This window comes from Cyprinus carpio, chromosome A3 (genome assembly GCF_018340385.1).
Source record: "Cyprinus carpio isolate SPL01 chromosome A3, ASM1834038v1, whole genome shotgun sequence".
Lineage (NCBI taxonomy): Eukaryota > Metazoa > Chordata > Actinopteri > Cypriniformes > Cyprinidae > Cyprinus > Cyprinus carpio.
The window spans coordinates 9884873-9902754 of record NC_056574.1 but is presented as its reverse complement, the minus strand read 5'-3'; the positions used below and the strand labels follow the sequence as shown (position 1 = coordinate 9902754).

At 40.5% G+C, this 17882-nt stretch overlaps 1 long non-coding RNA gene across 1 annotated transcript in view; it reads left to right on the top strand.

Moving 5' to 3' along the window:
* Positions 1 to 1450: 1450 nt before the first annotated feature.
* Positions 1451 to 17882, top strand: part of LOC122136137 — a 32070-nt gene continuing 15638 nt past the window's right edge. The window contains exon 1 of the long non-coding RNA XR_006153949.1: positions 1451 to 1583. This is a non-coding gene — a long non-coding RNA (uncharacterized LOC122136137). The remainder of the gene's footprint in view (positions 1584 to 17882) is intronic.

Here is a 17882-nt window from a genome sequence, read left to right as displayed (position 1 = left end):
ACCTGCGACCTTCGGGTTATAAGTCCAATTCTCTAACCATTAGGCCACAGCTGCCCTAATTAATAGTTACTTAAAAGGATTAATAAAAAGTAATTTAAATTAAAAGTAAAGAGACTTGTTTCAAAAACATTACAATCCTTTGATGGTAGTGTATACATAAGGATATATATATATATATAATACTAGTCAACATTTGAAGTGGATCAAAACCTTTCATTAATGTCCTAAAACCAACCACATTCCAATACCCGTTCTTGTCTTAAGACAACTTGAATGAACATTTTTGATCCACTTCAAGTGAGTGTGTGTGTGTGTGTATATAATTATTTTATGGGTAGTGTATGACATGAATTAAAACAAAATATTAAAAGCATTAAATCAGATTTGATGATACCTTCAGAAACCTTGTAATAACCAGTTCATCTTTTATTATGAGTTAGCTTAATTGTGCTTTAAGTATGTTTGCCAAAGACAAAATGTTGCAAGCTACTGCACTGGAATAATATAATATTTGATGTTAAAACTCATGGTCTACTCCGTACTTGTTTCTGATGCAGGTCTTTGGAACGGTCATCTTTCATTACACTCACTGTTTCAAATCCTGCTTTGGTTATTATGGAAATGTGAAGCTTGGTTTCCTCAGAGGGTTTTATGACAGCACAGAGCACCCAGACTGCTGTTTCATGGGTCAGTACTATATCAGGGCAGAGCGGTGGGTGAGAGGATTAATGCTGGACCCAAGAGATATAGAGGTGCATTTACAAATAACACCTTTCCCCTCTGTCAGAAGAATTAACGGAACAGTATCAGAACTAAATATCTAACAATGGAGTACTTGTGTCTTTGCATGTTATTCATTTACAAACAGTTCTGATGTTGTTAACATAACCCTTTTCATTGTCAGTTACATGCATTATGTGTCAGAGTTATTAATTAATGCTTGACCAAAGAGATGTCTATAAATGCCAACTTGTTCCCTATCAAAAATAACTGAACAGTTTCAACCAAATAAATAACAGTGAAATAATTGTGTCCTGGCATATTATTCATTATTCAAACTAATCTAATGTTTCTAGCATAACCCTTTTCATTATCAATTTAATTCAGAATTTAAATAACATTTAAAGAGTGGACACTCTTGCTTTGAATATTTCACAATGTATTTTATTTACAATGAAAACACAAATAATAGTCAAAGAAGCTGTACAAATAATAATAATAATAATAATAATAATAATAATAATAATAATGTATGATATTGTGATTTATATTTTCGGATTGCCAAAAATGTGACGAGTAAAAAGCGGTAAGTTTAGTCTTGTTTATAAATGTACATATGAATTCAAAATTAATAGTGTTATATAGTAATATATCCATTTGACACTATATATTTTACCACAAAGTATAAGTAATAAACCGATTCGCTGTTTACATCAAATGTATCGTTTCCAGCTCCATTTCCTGTTTACCGTGGTGTTGACGCCATTACGTCAGTAGCGTCTGTGTGCGGACCAATGAAAGTCTTGCAGGCTTGCCGCAGACAGACGCTCTTGGAGAAGGCAGCAGCTGCAGGAGCTTATCTGGTAAAACACGATTTATTTATATATAATTAGGCTACTAGTGGATGCGCTGTACTTTAATTGTTTAGAAAGGGACCAATAATCTGTGACCAGGGGCTCGTTCTTCATCTGTCGCTAGCTCAGTCAGCTGGGTTTGGTTGTTGATGATTTAACATGATCTCGGATAGTTCGGTTCTTCGAAGCTAATCCAGTAATATAAAATAACAATCATTTACAAATTAATGTAAAGATAATATAATAATGTAGAGCAGTGTTTAATACTATAGACACAGTCAGTTTTACTCACTGAAAGATGTATTCGTCATAAAATAATTACTTGATAATTGTTTATTCGAGTCTTACACACAGATAATAGAGTTGTGTATTAATTTGAGTGCTGAGAGATATTGTGGGCGTGGCTTGATGAAGAAACACACACAAAAAAAACTATATCCATAATAAACAAAAATTAATTAATTCACCCAACAAACAAATCCAAACAAAAATAAAAAAAAAATAGAAAATCACTAAATACAAACAAATAAAAAAATGTAAAGACTGTATAAATATTATAAATCGCGAATCTAAATAATTGGGATTCATGTAAAAAATACAAATAAAATAAAAACATTTCATTTATCTATTATAACATTTACGTAGTTTCGTTTGCTTGGCTGTTTCCTTATAAAAGTCCAGAAATTTGTCAAGTTTTTCATCAGGTGTCTTTTTTAATTTTATGCTGGTCATGTACTGGCAAAGGACCAGCATAAACCAGCAAAATCAGCATATGCTGTTTTTTTTTTTTCAGCAGGATAATTCGATCCAGGTTCAGTGAGTTCAGGATAATTTGATGTGCACGCTTATTCTTAAGCAGCCCTTAATGTCGAGCATGGATCAAATCGATTCAACATGACAAACAATATTTACAAACATAATATCGCCTAATAAATATAACAAATATTTGTGCTGCACTGTAAAAAATTTCCTGTAGAAATTACAGTAACTTACTGGCAGCAGTTTGCCAGTAACTTACTGTAAATTAAACTTACAGTAAAGATACTGGTAATCGTTGAGTAAACATTTTTAAAACAGCAAACAATAACATATTGTGCACAAACGAACAATTATATTCCAACATTTGCTTATCTTCGTTAGAAGCTGAAACGTAATTAACCTACCTTGTTGAACAGTTTTTGTTATCCGGTGAAAACGTACTAATATTATCAGAGTCTCTTTAACGCGAAACAGAAACACATGAATATTCATATAAGCTCCGCCCAGCGTCACCGAAAATCTCAGACACCGAATATTTCAGAACACCGGTCGGTGTTGAGTGCTTGGTCGAGGAAGTTGTTTTAGCTACTTGGGTAAAGTTGGTTTTATATTCAGACATTCGGACTTCCGCGATCAATAACTTTGTTAACATGCACTTTAAAAAGCCACTTTCGGTCAATTATCATTACCGACCATGATGAGCACAATTCAGAACACATTATTATGTCGAACTCGACGTTTTAAGAAGCTGATAAACACGCTTACCTCTATGGAGTTTCGTGACGTCATCGCTTATCTGAGGGACTATTTACAAATTACGTGTTTCTATTAAAAATAAATAAAAACACTGTTTTCAACTGTTTTTATTTATTTGCCTCCAGATGAACAAGAACTGTGTTGATTTGTCGGTTTTAACAATGACATGATTTATTTCAATAGGTTTTGAAAGCATGGGCCAACTTCTCTGCAGCAAGTTGGAGCATGTAGTCTGGACCCTACAGAACATACTACAGCCCATGTCTTGCTGTTTTATTCACCTCTGTTTTTCTGATTTTAAGTATAATAAAGACTTAACAGTGTAACAGTGTTCTCTAGGTGTTGAATGAAAAGAATGGCTAAACTATCTTTTATGTTTTTCTGTTTTATGTCATCTTTGTTTAACATTAAACACAATTCATGTGCATTAATTGTTTACATTCCTGCAGAAATATCACTTTGCATGGTACTGAATCTATCAGATTATTGACAAGTACTCAGAACTCATGACAGCAAACACAATGTTGATTTTTGGGTGAACATTTCTAAAACTATGGCAAAACTTTCTTCAAGATGGTTTATAAAGAATTTGTGCTTCACATATATATTAAATTTGTACCATCACTGTTTTTATGGGTTACCGCAATGACTTTCCACAATCCACTTCAACAGCTTTTGAAAGAATGAACCTAATGCTAAGTTGCAAAATATTTATTTGACCATAAATGACATACATCAAGTGTTTAATGTACAAGTATTAGTGTTAAAGATGTTCAAAAAGTACAGTACCATCACTGTATTCAATTTGTCTATCAGTTATAACTTTTTAAAAGAGTCTCAAAACAAAACAAGTTGCTAAATAATTATCTGACCCTCTTCATCACATCAGGAGTACTGAAAGTACAAGTATTTGCTCTAAAAGATACATTTGCAGCATCCCTGTATTATACTGTATGTTTTTTTTTTTCATAGAGACACCCCCTTCAGTTCAATAACTTTAAAAAAAAAAGGCTCACACTGTTACAAAACATAAATCATTATAAATATCTATCCTCTATAACATATCAGAAGTCTTGAAATTACAAGTATTTGCTCTAAAAGATACATTTACAGCATCTGTATTATTACAGGTGCATCAATAAATTATAATTTCGTGGAAAAGTTCATTATTTCAGTAATTCAACTCAAATAAATTCAATGCACATAGACTAAAGAAGTCTTTGGTTCTTTTAATTGTGATGATTTTGGCTCACATTTAACAAAAACCCACCAATTTACTATCTCAACAAATTAGAATACTTCATAAGATCAATAAAAATAAATAAATAAAACGTTTTTAGTGAATTGTTGGCCCTCTGGAAAGTATGTTCATTTACTGTACATGTACTCAATACTTGGTAGGGGCTTCTTTTGCTTTAATTACTGCCTCAGTTCGGCGTGGCATGGAGGTGATCAGTTTGTGGCACTGCTGAGGTGGTCTGGAAGCCCAGGTTTCTTTGACAGTGGCCTTCAGCTCATCTGCAATATTTGGTGTCTTGGTTTCATCTCAACAAATTAGAACATGGTGACATGCCAATTTATTTTATTCTTAAGAATTCTAATTTGTTGAGATAGTGAATTGGTGGGTTTTTGTTAAATGTAAGCCAAAATCATCACAATTAAAAGAACCAAAGACTTAAACTACTTTTATTTTATTGATAAATTTATTTAATACACAAGTTTCACAATTTGAGTTGAATTACTGAAATAAACTTTTCCACAACATTCTAATTTATTGAGATGCACCTGCATGTTTTTTCTTCATAGAGACACCTTACAGTTCAATAACTTTTTACAAGAGGCTCACACCGTTACAAAACAAATTGCTAAATAATTATGTGACCTTGTAGAACATATCAGAAGTCTTGAAATACAAGTATTGGCCATAAAACATTGATTTTCAGCATCCCTGTGTTTCTTCATAGACACACCATAACTTCACTTCAAGTTCAATACCTTTCCATAGAAGGCTCACACGGTTACAAAACAAGCTGCTAAATAATCATGTGACCTTGTAGAACATATCAGAAGTGTTGAAATACAAGTATTTGCACTAAATTATACATTTATAGCATCCCTGTATTCAATGGGTTTCTTCATAGAGACATCTTCCAGTTCAATAACTTTCCAAAGGAGGCTCACACCGTTACAAAACAAGTTGCTAAATAATTATCTGACCCACTACATCATATCAGAAGTCTTGAAAGTACAAGTATTTGCACTAAATTATACATTTACAGCATCTCTTTATTCTATGGGTTTCTTCATAGAGACACCTTCCAGTTTAATAACTTTCCAATGGAGGCTCACACCGTTACAAAAAAAATTGCTAAATAATTATCTGACCCTCTACATCATATCAGAAGTCTTGAAATACAAGTATTGGCCATAAAACATACATTTGCAGCATCCCTGTATTTCTTCATAGACACACCATAACTTCACTTCCAGTTCAATACCTTTCCAAAGAAAGGCTCACACGGTTACAAAACAAGCTGCTAAATAATCATGTGACCTTGTAGAACATATCAGAAGTGTTAAAAGTACAAGTATTTGCCCTAAATTATACATTTACAGCATATCTTTATTCTATTGGTTTCTGTCACGAACCACACACAGACAGGTAGATCCAATTGCAGTATGTTTATTGAGGCAATCCAAAATCAGAAAACATCCAGGCAAAGGTCAACATCCAGGTAATCCGTCCAAAACAAGAAACATAAACAACATACAAAAACACGAGAAACCAGGGAACCAGGAAAACGCAGGGTGACATTCAACAAGGACTCCGTAACAATGACAGAAACAACCAGGGTATTTAAAGACAGGTGCAAACAAGGTAAGTGGTGACAGCTGAATACAATGAACAGTGATGAGCAGCTAAGGCTAGTGGGAAATGAAGTTCTGACGAAGGTGACAATAAGGGAAAGTGAGACCTCTAGTGGCCACCCAGGGAGACACAGAACAGACACCGTGACACTACCCCCCCTCTAAGGAGCAGCTTCCAGATGCTCCTCAGAACACAATAAACACAAAACAAAGAGACCAGGAGGGAGGTGGACTGGGGGAGGCAGAACAGGGGGAGGGGATGGCGGGCCAGGCCCGTGTAGGGGAACTGGGACCGGCAGCGATGGCTCTGCTGGTAGCCCAGGTGGCTTGGTCAGATCAGGGGGCCACGGTGGACCCGAAAGTTCAGGGGACCACGAGGGACCAGGCAGTTCAGGTGGCCACGGTGGACCCGAAAGTTCAGGGGACCACGAGGGACCAGGCAGTTCAGGTGGCCACGGTGGACCCGAAAGTTCAGGGGACCACGAGGGGCCAGGCAGTTCAGGTGGCCACGGTGGATCCGTCCATTCTTGTTGTGCAGACGGCCAGGGAGGAATTCGCCATTTGAGTGGCCCGAACGGAACCTGCCAATCGGGGAGCCAGTAAGGAGCGGGCTGTGGCGATGGCCCGGTCACGGCATTGGGAACGGCATCAGGAACGACCTCAGACAAGGGCACCGCCTCGAGAACGGCCTTGGACACGGGTATCGCCTCCGGAGCCATCTTGGGCCCCGCATCGGCCTCCGGAACAGCATCGGCCACCGCCTCTGGAATGGCCTCAGGAACGGCATCGGACCAGGACACCGCCTCGGGAACGGCCTCAGGAACGGCCTCGGACCAGGACACCGCCTCAGGAACGACCTCTGCATCGGGCACCACCTCAGGAACGACCTCGGCCTGCGCATCGGCCACCGCCTCGGGAACGACCTCGGCCTGCGCATCGGGCACCGCCTTGGTCTCTGGAAGGAACTCGGGGCACCACCTCGGTCTCTGGAACAACATCGGGCACCGCCTCGACCTGCGGAACGGCCTCGGGCACCGCCTCAGGAACGACCTCGGCCTGTGCATCGGGCACCGCCTCGGTCTCTGGAACCAAACTCGGGCACCGCCTCGACCTGCGGAACGGCATCGGCCACCGCCTCGACCTGCGGAACAGCATCGGGCACCGCCTCGGCCTCGGGAACAACATCGGGCACCGCCTCGACCTCCGGAACAGCCTCGGTCTCGGGCATTACATCGGGAACCGTCTCTGGCATCGGGCACCGCCTCGGCCTCGGGCATTGCATCGGGAACGGACCGCCTCGGCATCGGGGGACCGCCTCGGGCACCGCCTCGGCATCGGGGACCGCCTCGGCATCGGGCACTGCCTCGGCATCGGGCACGGCATCGGGCACCGCCTCGGGCACCGCCTCGGCATCGGGCACCGCCTCGGCCTCGTGCATCGCATCGGGCACCGCCTCTGCCTCGTGCATCGCATCGGGAACTGCCTCTGCCTTGGCCATCGCATCGGGCACCGCCTCGGCAACCGCCTCGGCCTTCGCATCGGGAACCGCCTCTGCATCGGACATTGCCTCGGGAAACCACCTCGGCCACCGCATCAGGCACCGCCTCGGCATCGGGCACCGCCTCGGGCACCGCCTCGGCATCGGACATTGCATCGGGAACCACCTCGGCCACCGCATCAGGCACCGCCTCGGCCTCGGCCACCGCCTCGGCATCGGGCACCGCCTCGGCATCGGGCACCGCCTCGGCATCGGGCACCGCCTCGGGAACGTCCTCCTGGACGGCAGCGGCCCGCTCGGGAACGTCCTCCTGGACGGCAGCGGCCCGCTCGGGAACGTCCTCCTGGACGGCAGCGGCCCGCTCGGGAACGTCCTCCTGGACGACAGCGGCCCGCTCGGGAACGTCCTCCTGGACGACAGCGGCCCGCTCGGGAACGTCCTCCTGGACGACAGGGGCCCGCTCGGGAACGTCCTCCGGGCTTTGAGGAACGGCTGATGCCTGTCTCCTCCTCCTGCGGCCTCTATGATGGCGTGCCGGTGGCTCCTTGACGGAAGACTCAGGCGTTGAGTCAACCATCTTGTCTGCCAACACAGGTGTAGATTCGACCATCCTGTGCAGTGGTGCTGGGCTGGCGGCCATCTTGTGCTGTGGTGCGGGGCCGGCGGCCATCTTGTGCTGTGGCGCTGGGCTGGCGGCCATCTTGTGCTGTGGCGCTGCACTGGTGGCTATCTTGGCCATTGGCGCTGGCTCAGCGGCCGTGATGTGAACACTCCCGGGAAACTCTGGGATCTGGCACATCCTGGAAAAATAACTTAATACTGTCTCCGAGGCCATCTTGGGCTGTGACGCTGGGCTGGCGGCCATCTTGTGCTGTGGCGCTGGGCTGGCGGCCATCTTGTGCTGTGGCGCTGGGCTGGCGGCCCTCTTGTGCTGTGGCGCTGGGCTGGCGGCCCTCTTGTGCTGTGGCGCTGGGCTGGCGGCCATCTTGTGCTGTGGTGCTGGATCAGCCGATGTATCCCACCGAGCACGATGGTGCAGGTAATTAGTAAAACCCCCAAAAGTCCAGGATCTCCAGCCCCATCATCTCCCCATTGAGGCAAAGGATCATCTAGGCAATTGTTAAATAAGTCTTTCAGTGCTGCATCATTATAACCTAGCCCGACCGCCATGGTCCAAAACAATTGCGCCAGGCCACCCACCTCACTCCCCCTTTGACGAAGGGTGGTTAAGTTCCGGAATCTCCCCCTCCGTTCCTCCATGGTGGCTGGGGAACAGATTCGAACTCCCACACCGCTGGATCTATGCATGACGGCGTCCTTCCTGCCTCGTGGCACTGGCTCTGCGGCCATCGTGGGCAGTGGCGCCACCATGGCGGACTTGCGCTTCCTCTCCCCTCTCCGTCCGCCATGGTGAGACAGTGGCACTGATCCGTCCCCCACGAGCCCAGGGTCGAAGGGAAGCCACGGTTGAGAGCGATGTTGCACCTCCTCTCGACCATTCCCTCCTTGGCGACCTCCCCGGGTTCCCCGGAAGACCACCAGGCGAGTTCCCTCAAACCTGCTCCTCTCCCGCTCTGTGGCTGGGGGAGAATCCTCGAAAAACATATCGCTGGATCTAGGTTTGACGGAGTCCTTCTGTCACGAACCACACACAGACAGGTAGATCCAATTGCAGTATGTTTATTGAGGCAATCCAAAATCAGAAAACATCCAGGCAAAGGTCAACATCCAGGTAATCCGTCCAAAACAAGAAACATAAACAACATACAAAAACACGAGAAACCAGGGAACCAGGAAAACGCAGGGTGACATTCAACAAGGACTCCGTAACAATGACAGAAACAACCAGGGTATTTAAAGACAGGTGCAAACAAGGTAAGTGGTGACAGCTGAATACAATGAACAGTGATGAGCAGCTAAGGCTAGTGGGAAATGAAGTTCTGACGAAGGTGACAATAAGGGAAAGTGAAACCTCTAGTGGCCACCCAGGGAGACACAGAACAGACACCGTGACAGTTTCTTCATAGAGACACCTTCCAGTTTAATAACTTTCCAAAGGAGGCTCACACCGTTACAGAACAAGCTGCTAAATAATCATGTGACCTTGTAGAACATATCAGAAGTCTTGAAATACAAGTATTTGCACTAAATTATACATTTATAGCATCCCTGTATTCAATGGGATTCTTCATAGAGACACCTTCCAGTTCAATAACTTTCCAAAGGAGGCTCACACCGTTACAAAACAAGTTGCTAAATAATCATGTGACCTTGTAGAACATATCAGAAGTGTTGAAATACAAGTATTGGCCATCAAACAGACATCTGCAGCATCCCAAAGTTTCTTCATAGACACACCATTACGGGGATCCCAGTTCAATACCATTTCACAAGTGGCACACACCGCTACAAAACAAGTGACGACATGTTTATGTGACCTTGCAGAACAGATCAGAAGCCCTGAAATACGAGTATCGGCCATCAGACAGACATCTGCAGCATCCCTGTATTTCTTCATAGACACACCATGACTGCGCTTCCAGTTTAATAACTTTCCAAAGGAGGCTCACACCGTTACAAAACAAGCTGCTAAATAATTATGTGACCTTGTAGAACATATCAGAATTCTTAAAAGTACAAGTATTTGCCATAAATTATACATTTAAACCATCTCTTTATTCTATGGGTTTCTTCATAGAGACACCTTCCAGTTTAATAACTTTCCAAAGGAGGCTCTCACCGTTACAGAACAAGTTGCTAAATAATTATCTGACCCACTACATCATATCAGAAGTCTTGAAAGTACAAGTATTTGCTATAAAAGATACATTTACAACATGCATGTATTATATATACAAACCCGATTCCAAAAAAGTTGGGACACTTTACAAATTGTGAGTAAAAAAGGAATGGAATAATTTACAAATCTCATAAACTTATATTTTATTCACAATAGAATATAGATAACATATCAAATGTTGAAAGTGAGACATTTTGAAATGTCATGCCAAATATTGGCTCATTTTGGATTTCATGAGAGCTACACATTCCAAAAAAGATGGGACAGGTAACAATAAGAGGCCGGAAAAGTTAAATGTACATATAAGGAACAGCTGGAGGACCAATTTGCAACTTATTAGGTCAATTGGCAACATGATTGGGTATAAAAAGAGCCTCTCAGAGTGGCAGTGTCTCTCAGAGGATCACCAATTCCCCCAATGCTGCAGCCAAAAATAGTGGAGCAATATCAGAAAGGAGTTTCTCAGAGAAAAACTGCAAAGATTTTGAAGTTATCATCATCTACAGTGCATAATATCATCCAAAGATTCAGAGAATCTGGAACAATCTCTGTGCGTAAGGGTCAAGGCCGGAAAACCATACTGGATGCCCGTGATCTTCGGGCCCTTAGACGGCACTGCATCACATACAGGAATGCTACTGTAATGGAAATCACAACATGGGCTCAGGAATACTTCCAGAAAACATTGTTGATGAACACAATCCACCGTGCCATTAGCCTTTGCCGGCTAAAACTCTATAGGTCAAAAAAGAAGCCATATCTAAACATGATCCAGAAGCGCAGGTGTTTTCTCTGGGCCAAGGCTCATTTAAAATGGACTGTGGCAAAGTGGAAAACTGTTCTGTGGTCAGACAAATCACAATTTGAAGTTCTTTTTGGAAAACTGGGACACCATGTCATCCGGACTAAAGAGGACAAGGACAACCCAAGTTGTTATCAGCGCTCAGTTCAGAAGCCTGCATCTCTGATGGTATGGGGTTGCATGAGTGCCTGTGGCATGGGCAGCACATCTGGAAAGGCACCATCAGTGCTGAAAGGTATATCCAAGTTCTAGAACAACATATGCTCCCATCCAGACATTGTCTCTTTTAGGGAAGATCTTGTGTGAGTTCTGAGTACTTGTCAATAATCTGATGGATTCAGTACCATGCAAAGCGATATTTTTGCAGGACTGCAAACATTAATCAATGCACGTGAATTGTGAGAGTTTCATGTTAAACAAAGATGTCATACAATAGAAAACCATAAAAGATAGTTTAGACATTATTTTTATTCAACACCTGGAGACCACTGTTAAGTCTTTATTATACTTAAAATCAGAAAGGAGAAAAAAAAGGTGAATAAAACAAGATGTGGGTTGTAGTATGTTCTGTAGGGTCCAGACAAGATTTTCCAACTTGCTTCAGAGAAGGTAAGCCATGCTTTCAAAACCTATTGAAATAAATCATATGTCATTGTTACAAGCAATACATCAACACAGTTCTTGTTCATTTTGAGGCAAATACATAAATAAAAAAGTTGTTTTAACTGTCATTAACTGTGTTCAAGAGATTACACCTGATTTCCCACTTGTCTGAATTGTTACTACATTACAGTTCATGTACGTTCATTCTTTTTAAATTCCTAAACATCTTTTCAAACACAATCATTATAATGCCATTTTTATTGTGGCTAAAATAAATTCTACAGCATTACAAGTAAGTAAGTGTAACTGATAACAATGTAAGTGATACTTGCTGGTACATCTGTAGTTGGCTACAGAATACTTGTCTGTTCGCACACAATGAAAAAAACTCGAAATTTTTAGACGGTCCCTAACGAATTTCCAGCACTACATTGGACATTCAGCAGACATTCGCTTCTAAATATGCCATAAAAACAATATTTGGCCATTTTGATCGATTTTGAAACCAATGAATTTGGTTCACAATGATGTCGCTGATTAGAATATGCCAAAAAAACCTTTATTGCACATATAATTTGAAAGTTATTGAACGCGGAAATGTGGGAAAAGCATTTAAAGTTCAAATATAAAACCAACTTTACCCAAGTGTTTTAGCGGTAGGAGAAGTGGTGGGCCACGATAGTATTCGATCAGCATCTAGGATGAATGGTACTGTTCTTTTACAAATATAAAAAATTTAAAAACAAAATGAAAATCAGTAAACCTCTAAAATACCTAAATATCGCTAACACAAGATTTTTCCACTTGTTAATCCAGCAAGAAAAGTTTTGTTATCCAATGTGCCCCTGTTCATTAGTGATGAGACATTGCAACGTGAAGTGTCTAGATACGGACAGTTTGTGTCTGCAATAAAAAAAAATTCAGCTGGGTTGTAAATCTCCGCTGTTAAAGCATGTGGTTTCTTTCCGTAGGTATGTCTACATGATATTGAGAATGGATCTTGAGGAAATAAATGTTGCTTTCAAGTTTAAAGTTGATGGCTTTGATTATGTTATTTTTGCCACAACGGAAACCATGAAGTGCTATGGATGCGGAAAGGAAGGGCACTTGGTGCGTTCTTGCCCTGAAAAAAGTAATTTAGCCAACACTGCAGAGGAAAATGATCCTCAAAGTTTGAATTTAAATCAAGTTACTGATGTAGAGAAAGATGGACAAGTTGTTGAAATGCCAGAAACAAGTGCAAATGTGGAGAAAGGGGAAAGTGCAAAGAAAGGATGTAAAAAGGGAAACCTGAGAAGTGAGGAGATGACAGATATTGAGTTTGATGAGGTAGAGAATGAAATCTTTAATGAAGAGGAGAATTTATTTAAAGTACCAGGAGTGAAACGAAAATCTAATTCATGTGGAGAAGCTGATAATTCTAAGAAAAAGATGCAAGATGAGAACAACACGCAAATTTCTGAGGTTTCCAATTCAGAAAATGAGCAAGAGGTGTCAGAGGCCTCTGTGGAAGACAATGTAGGGGAATATTATAGTGGCTACAGTTTAGAACGAATGAAGGAGTTCTTACAACGTACAAAAGGAATGAGAAATGTTGAGGTGGTGGATTTTTTTCCAGATCTTGCTATGTTTAGTGATTCAGCAAGACTGTTAATGAAACAAAAGGGTGACAAGTGTTTGTCGAATCCTGAGGTATATAGATTAAAGAAAATTGTGCAAAGAGTACGCGCTCGGACAATGCAGAATGGGTCACAAGCATAGTGTAATGATATAGAGATACACAATATTGCTGCTCTCTTCCCTCATAATGAGCACTTTTAAAATTGCCTCCCTGAATGTTAATGGGATGAGGGATGTAAAAAAACGGTTGCAGCTGATATGATTTCATCAAACTTAAAAATACAGAAATTATGTTTTTACAAGAGACTCATAGCATAAAAGAAATTGGATTGGGAGGGAAAGATCTTTTTCAGTCATAAGACTGCTTTTAGTTCTGGGGTAGCGGTTTTGTTTTCAAAACTTTTTTTGCCAGTGTCTTGTGATCGTTTTGAAATAATAGAAGGTAGAGTTCTTAAGTTAATAGTAAGGTTTGAAAATGTCACAATGGAATTGATTAATGTTTATGCTCCAGTTAAACCAACAGAAAGAATGTTATTTCTGGAAACTTTGTGTGAAAATCTTAAACAGTGTGAAATGGAAAACTTTTTAATACTTGCTGGTGACTTTAATTGTACATGCTATGATATTGACAGAAATCATATTGAACCGCATATGGCTTCCAGATGTAAATTGATAAAAATCACTAAAACCTCTCAACTTTGTGATGTGTGGAGGAATTTTCATTTTAAGCAAAAGCAATATACTTGGGCTCATGTAAAGGACAATTGTGTTTCTTTAGCACGTTTGGGTTATTTTTATTGTTTTGAACATCAAGTACAGTGTTTTAAGTCTTGATGTATATGTCCTGTTGGTTTTTCTGACCATTCAATGGTAGAAGCTTGTGTGTTCATTAAATCTGTGAAGCATAAGAGTGCATATTGGCATTTTAATAATGCTTTACTTGAGGATGCTGTTTTTGGACAATGTTTACTTTTCTTTTGGATGGGATGGAGAGTCCAAAAGCCTAAGTTTACCTCAATACAGCAGTGGTGGGATATTGGAAAGTTAGAAATACAAAAACTATGTAATCAGTATACTTCTAATGTCACAAGGGACACTATTCAAAATATTCGAAATTTAGAAATGGATATTGTGGAGCTCCAAGTGTTGTGTGGAACCCATAGAGATCAAGGCCAAATTCAGACTCTTAAGAATAAAAAAGTTGCGCTAGCTGATCTGTTGGATACTAGAGCTCAAGGGGCTTTGGTTAGGTCCAGATTTCAGAGTATTGCTGAAATGGATGCCCCATCCAGATTCTTTTTTAGTCTGGAAAAGAAAAATGGTCAAAGAAAGAGTATTCAGTGTTTACGGTCTGTGGATGGGAAGGATCTTATTAGGGATTCTGATATTCGAAAAAGGGCTGTTAGCTTCTATAAGGAGCTGTATTCCCTCTGAATGTATGGAGGACCAGTCAACAAATCAGTTCCTTTCAGATCTACAACAGGTGACCGAGGAGTCTGTGTGCTGGCTTGGTGTATCCTCTGACATTGGATGCACTTTTTAAGGCACTGCAAAGCATGAAAAATTGCAAAGCACCAGGTTTAGATGGGCTGCCTGTGGAGTTTTACAAGGCATATTGGCACTTTCTGGGAGAAGATGTGCTTGCAGTATTAAGCAGCAGTCTGTCTGAAGGGAGGCTGCCAACAAGTTGTAGGAGAGCTGTTTTAACTCTGCTCCCAAAGAAAGGTGACCTCAAAGAAGTCAAGAACTGGAGACCAGTGTCTTTGTTATGCACCGATTATAAGATTTTGTCAAAAACTTTGGCCAATAGACTAAGGGACGTGTTGGGGCAGGTCATACATATGGATCAGTCCTATTGTGTACCCAACAGATCAATAGTGGACAACATATCTTTAATTCGAGATGTTTTTGAAGTCTCCAGACTTTTTAATCAAAAGGTTGGTCTGATTTCTCTGGACCAGGAGAAGGCTTTTGACCGGGTGGAGCATCAGTTTTTATGGTATACTCTTAAGGCTTTTGGTTTCCCACCTGAGTTTATTGCTATGATTAAAGTGCTCTATTGTGACATTGAAAGTATGCTGAAATTCAATGGTGGCTTATGTAGTCCTTTTAAAATTCAGAGAGGTATAAGACAAGGCTGTGCCTTGTCGGGCATGCTGTATTCTATAGCTTTAGAACCAATGTTAAATAAAAATCAGAGAAGAATTAGATGGTTTTAGATGTGGATTTTTTTTTTTTCATCTATAAAATTGTCAGCTTATACTGATGATATAATGGTTTTAATTAGTGGGCAGAATGATATTGATAAGTTAGTTGACATTGTTAATACTTATGGAAAATTTTCTTCTGCAAAAGTAAATTGGGCCAAAAGTGCGGCATACTTAATTGGACAATGGAAAGAGAAAAAAAATGGTTTTGCCAGGTGGAATGAACTGGTCCCAGTGTGGTTTCAAAATACCTTGGAATTTTCATAGGTGATGAATCAACCAATCAGAAGAACTGGGAGAATGTGTGTGAGAAGGTTGAGGGAAGATTGGAAAGGTGGAAATGGCTATTGACTAAAATGTCTTTTAGAGGAAGGGCTCTGATTATTAATAATCTGATAGCCTCCTCACTGTGGCACAGACTGTCAGTTTTAGAGCCTCCTGTTGGGATCCTTGAAAAAATACAAGTTAAAATGGTAAAAAAAATTTTGGGATAAATTGCACTGGGTTCCTAGGGCTGTATTATATCTTCTGAAGGAGGAAGGTGGTCAAGGCATTGTAGACCTTAAGAGTAGAAAAGCAGCTTTTAGGTTACAATTTGTTCAGAAATTTTTATATAAATCAAATTTATCGTGGACTGGATTAACTTTTTGCCTTCTAAGTAAGGTTGGTGGGTGGGGTTTTGGAAAAAATCTTTTCTGGATGGACTGTACTAAATTTGATTTGAGGTTTATTTCTCCTTTTTATGAAAGTGTGAGAAAAGTTTGGGCTTTGGTGCAAGCCAAGAGATCCTTGCCATATGAGTCTTTATACTGGTTTTTAGAAGAATCTCTGATTAACGGTGCACGTTTGGATTTATGTGACGATACAACACCTTGGTTAAAACAGGTTTTGACAAATGCTAAGATTGTGAAAATGAAGAGCCTAATGGAAGTGGCTGGTAAGACTCTGGAAAATTATACTGCGCTTGCACAGAAACTGGGCATGAGATCAACAAGGATAATTTATCTTTTGTTGAAAAAATTTCGAGAGACATTGAGTAAAGAAGATTGGACTAGTTTACTCTCACAAACTGTTCCGAATGTAATGGATCACTTTCCAAGGATGGTGATACCCAGGACTGTTTTGGAAAGGGGGAATTCTTCATCATCCCTAAAGATTGTGAGAGACTTTGTTTTTGACTCAATGAGGGGCTTAAGTCTTTATCAAGTGTGTGTAAAAGTGATCAATAGGGACAAACTACAACGGGTGGATACGCCATGGAGAGGTCATTTAAGTATTGAAAATGATGTTACGCCTTTTTGGGGTTCAATTTATAAGCCACCATTGACTAAAAAAGTAGGAGATCTTCAGTGGCGAGTATTACATGGCATTATCGCTGTCAATGCTTTTATTTCAATATTGAATCCAACTGTGCAAGATAAATGCCCTTTTTGTATGAACAGAGAAACAATTTTTCACTGTTTTATGCATTGTGAGAGACTGAGCTCTCTTTTTGTTTTATTGGAAACTTTATTTTCTTGTGTTGATGAGGTGTTCACAATGACCGTGTTTATTTTTGGTTTTAAATATTGTAAAAACAAAAAGAGGAAAGGACGGTTGTTAAACTTTATTGTAGGACAAGCAAAATTGGCTATATATATTAGCAGAAGATACAAGATCCTTTATGACTCAAATTGTGTAGTTGAATTGGTTTTTAAAGGGCTCATAAAAGTAAGAATAAGGCATGATTTTACTTTTTATCTATCTATGAAGAAGGTGGAAAATTTTGAGGATATTTGGAGTGTCTAAAATTTATTGTGTTGGGTTGATAATGATGTATTGGCTTTTTCTGATGGGATAATGTAATGAGGGGTTTTGTAATGTTTTTTTAGAGTTTTGTATTTAATAAAGGTGTTATAAAATTAAAAAAAAATTCTCTCTCTCTCTCTCTCTCTCTCTCTCTTTCTTTCTCTATCTGTGTGTGTCTCTGTCGCTCTCGCTCTCTTTCTAATAGCTTCAGTAATAACTGCATTAGAATGCTATCAGCGTCTCAAGCCTCTGTTACCAGTTTAAAATGACGTTTGGGAACCAGCAAAAGAGGCATTGGATGAGATGCGGAAGAAATAGTCCGACTCACAATAGAGATTTAAGTACAAAATCTCGACGAATCCCTTTAAATAAATCATCGGATCGATGTCTTGGGGTGTGGTAACTGTAGTATAAGCGGAATAATTGACTCCGGTCCATTGAATTATTAGAAAAATAATGCACACCCGAGGTGTAACTCCGCTTCGTGTCATGGCCGCATCACCACCTCGGGTGTGCATTATTTTTCTAATAATTCAATGGACCGGAGTCAATTATTCCTTACTTGGTTGTAGCCTATTTTTTATTTATTTATTTGATTATTTAAGTT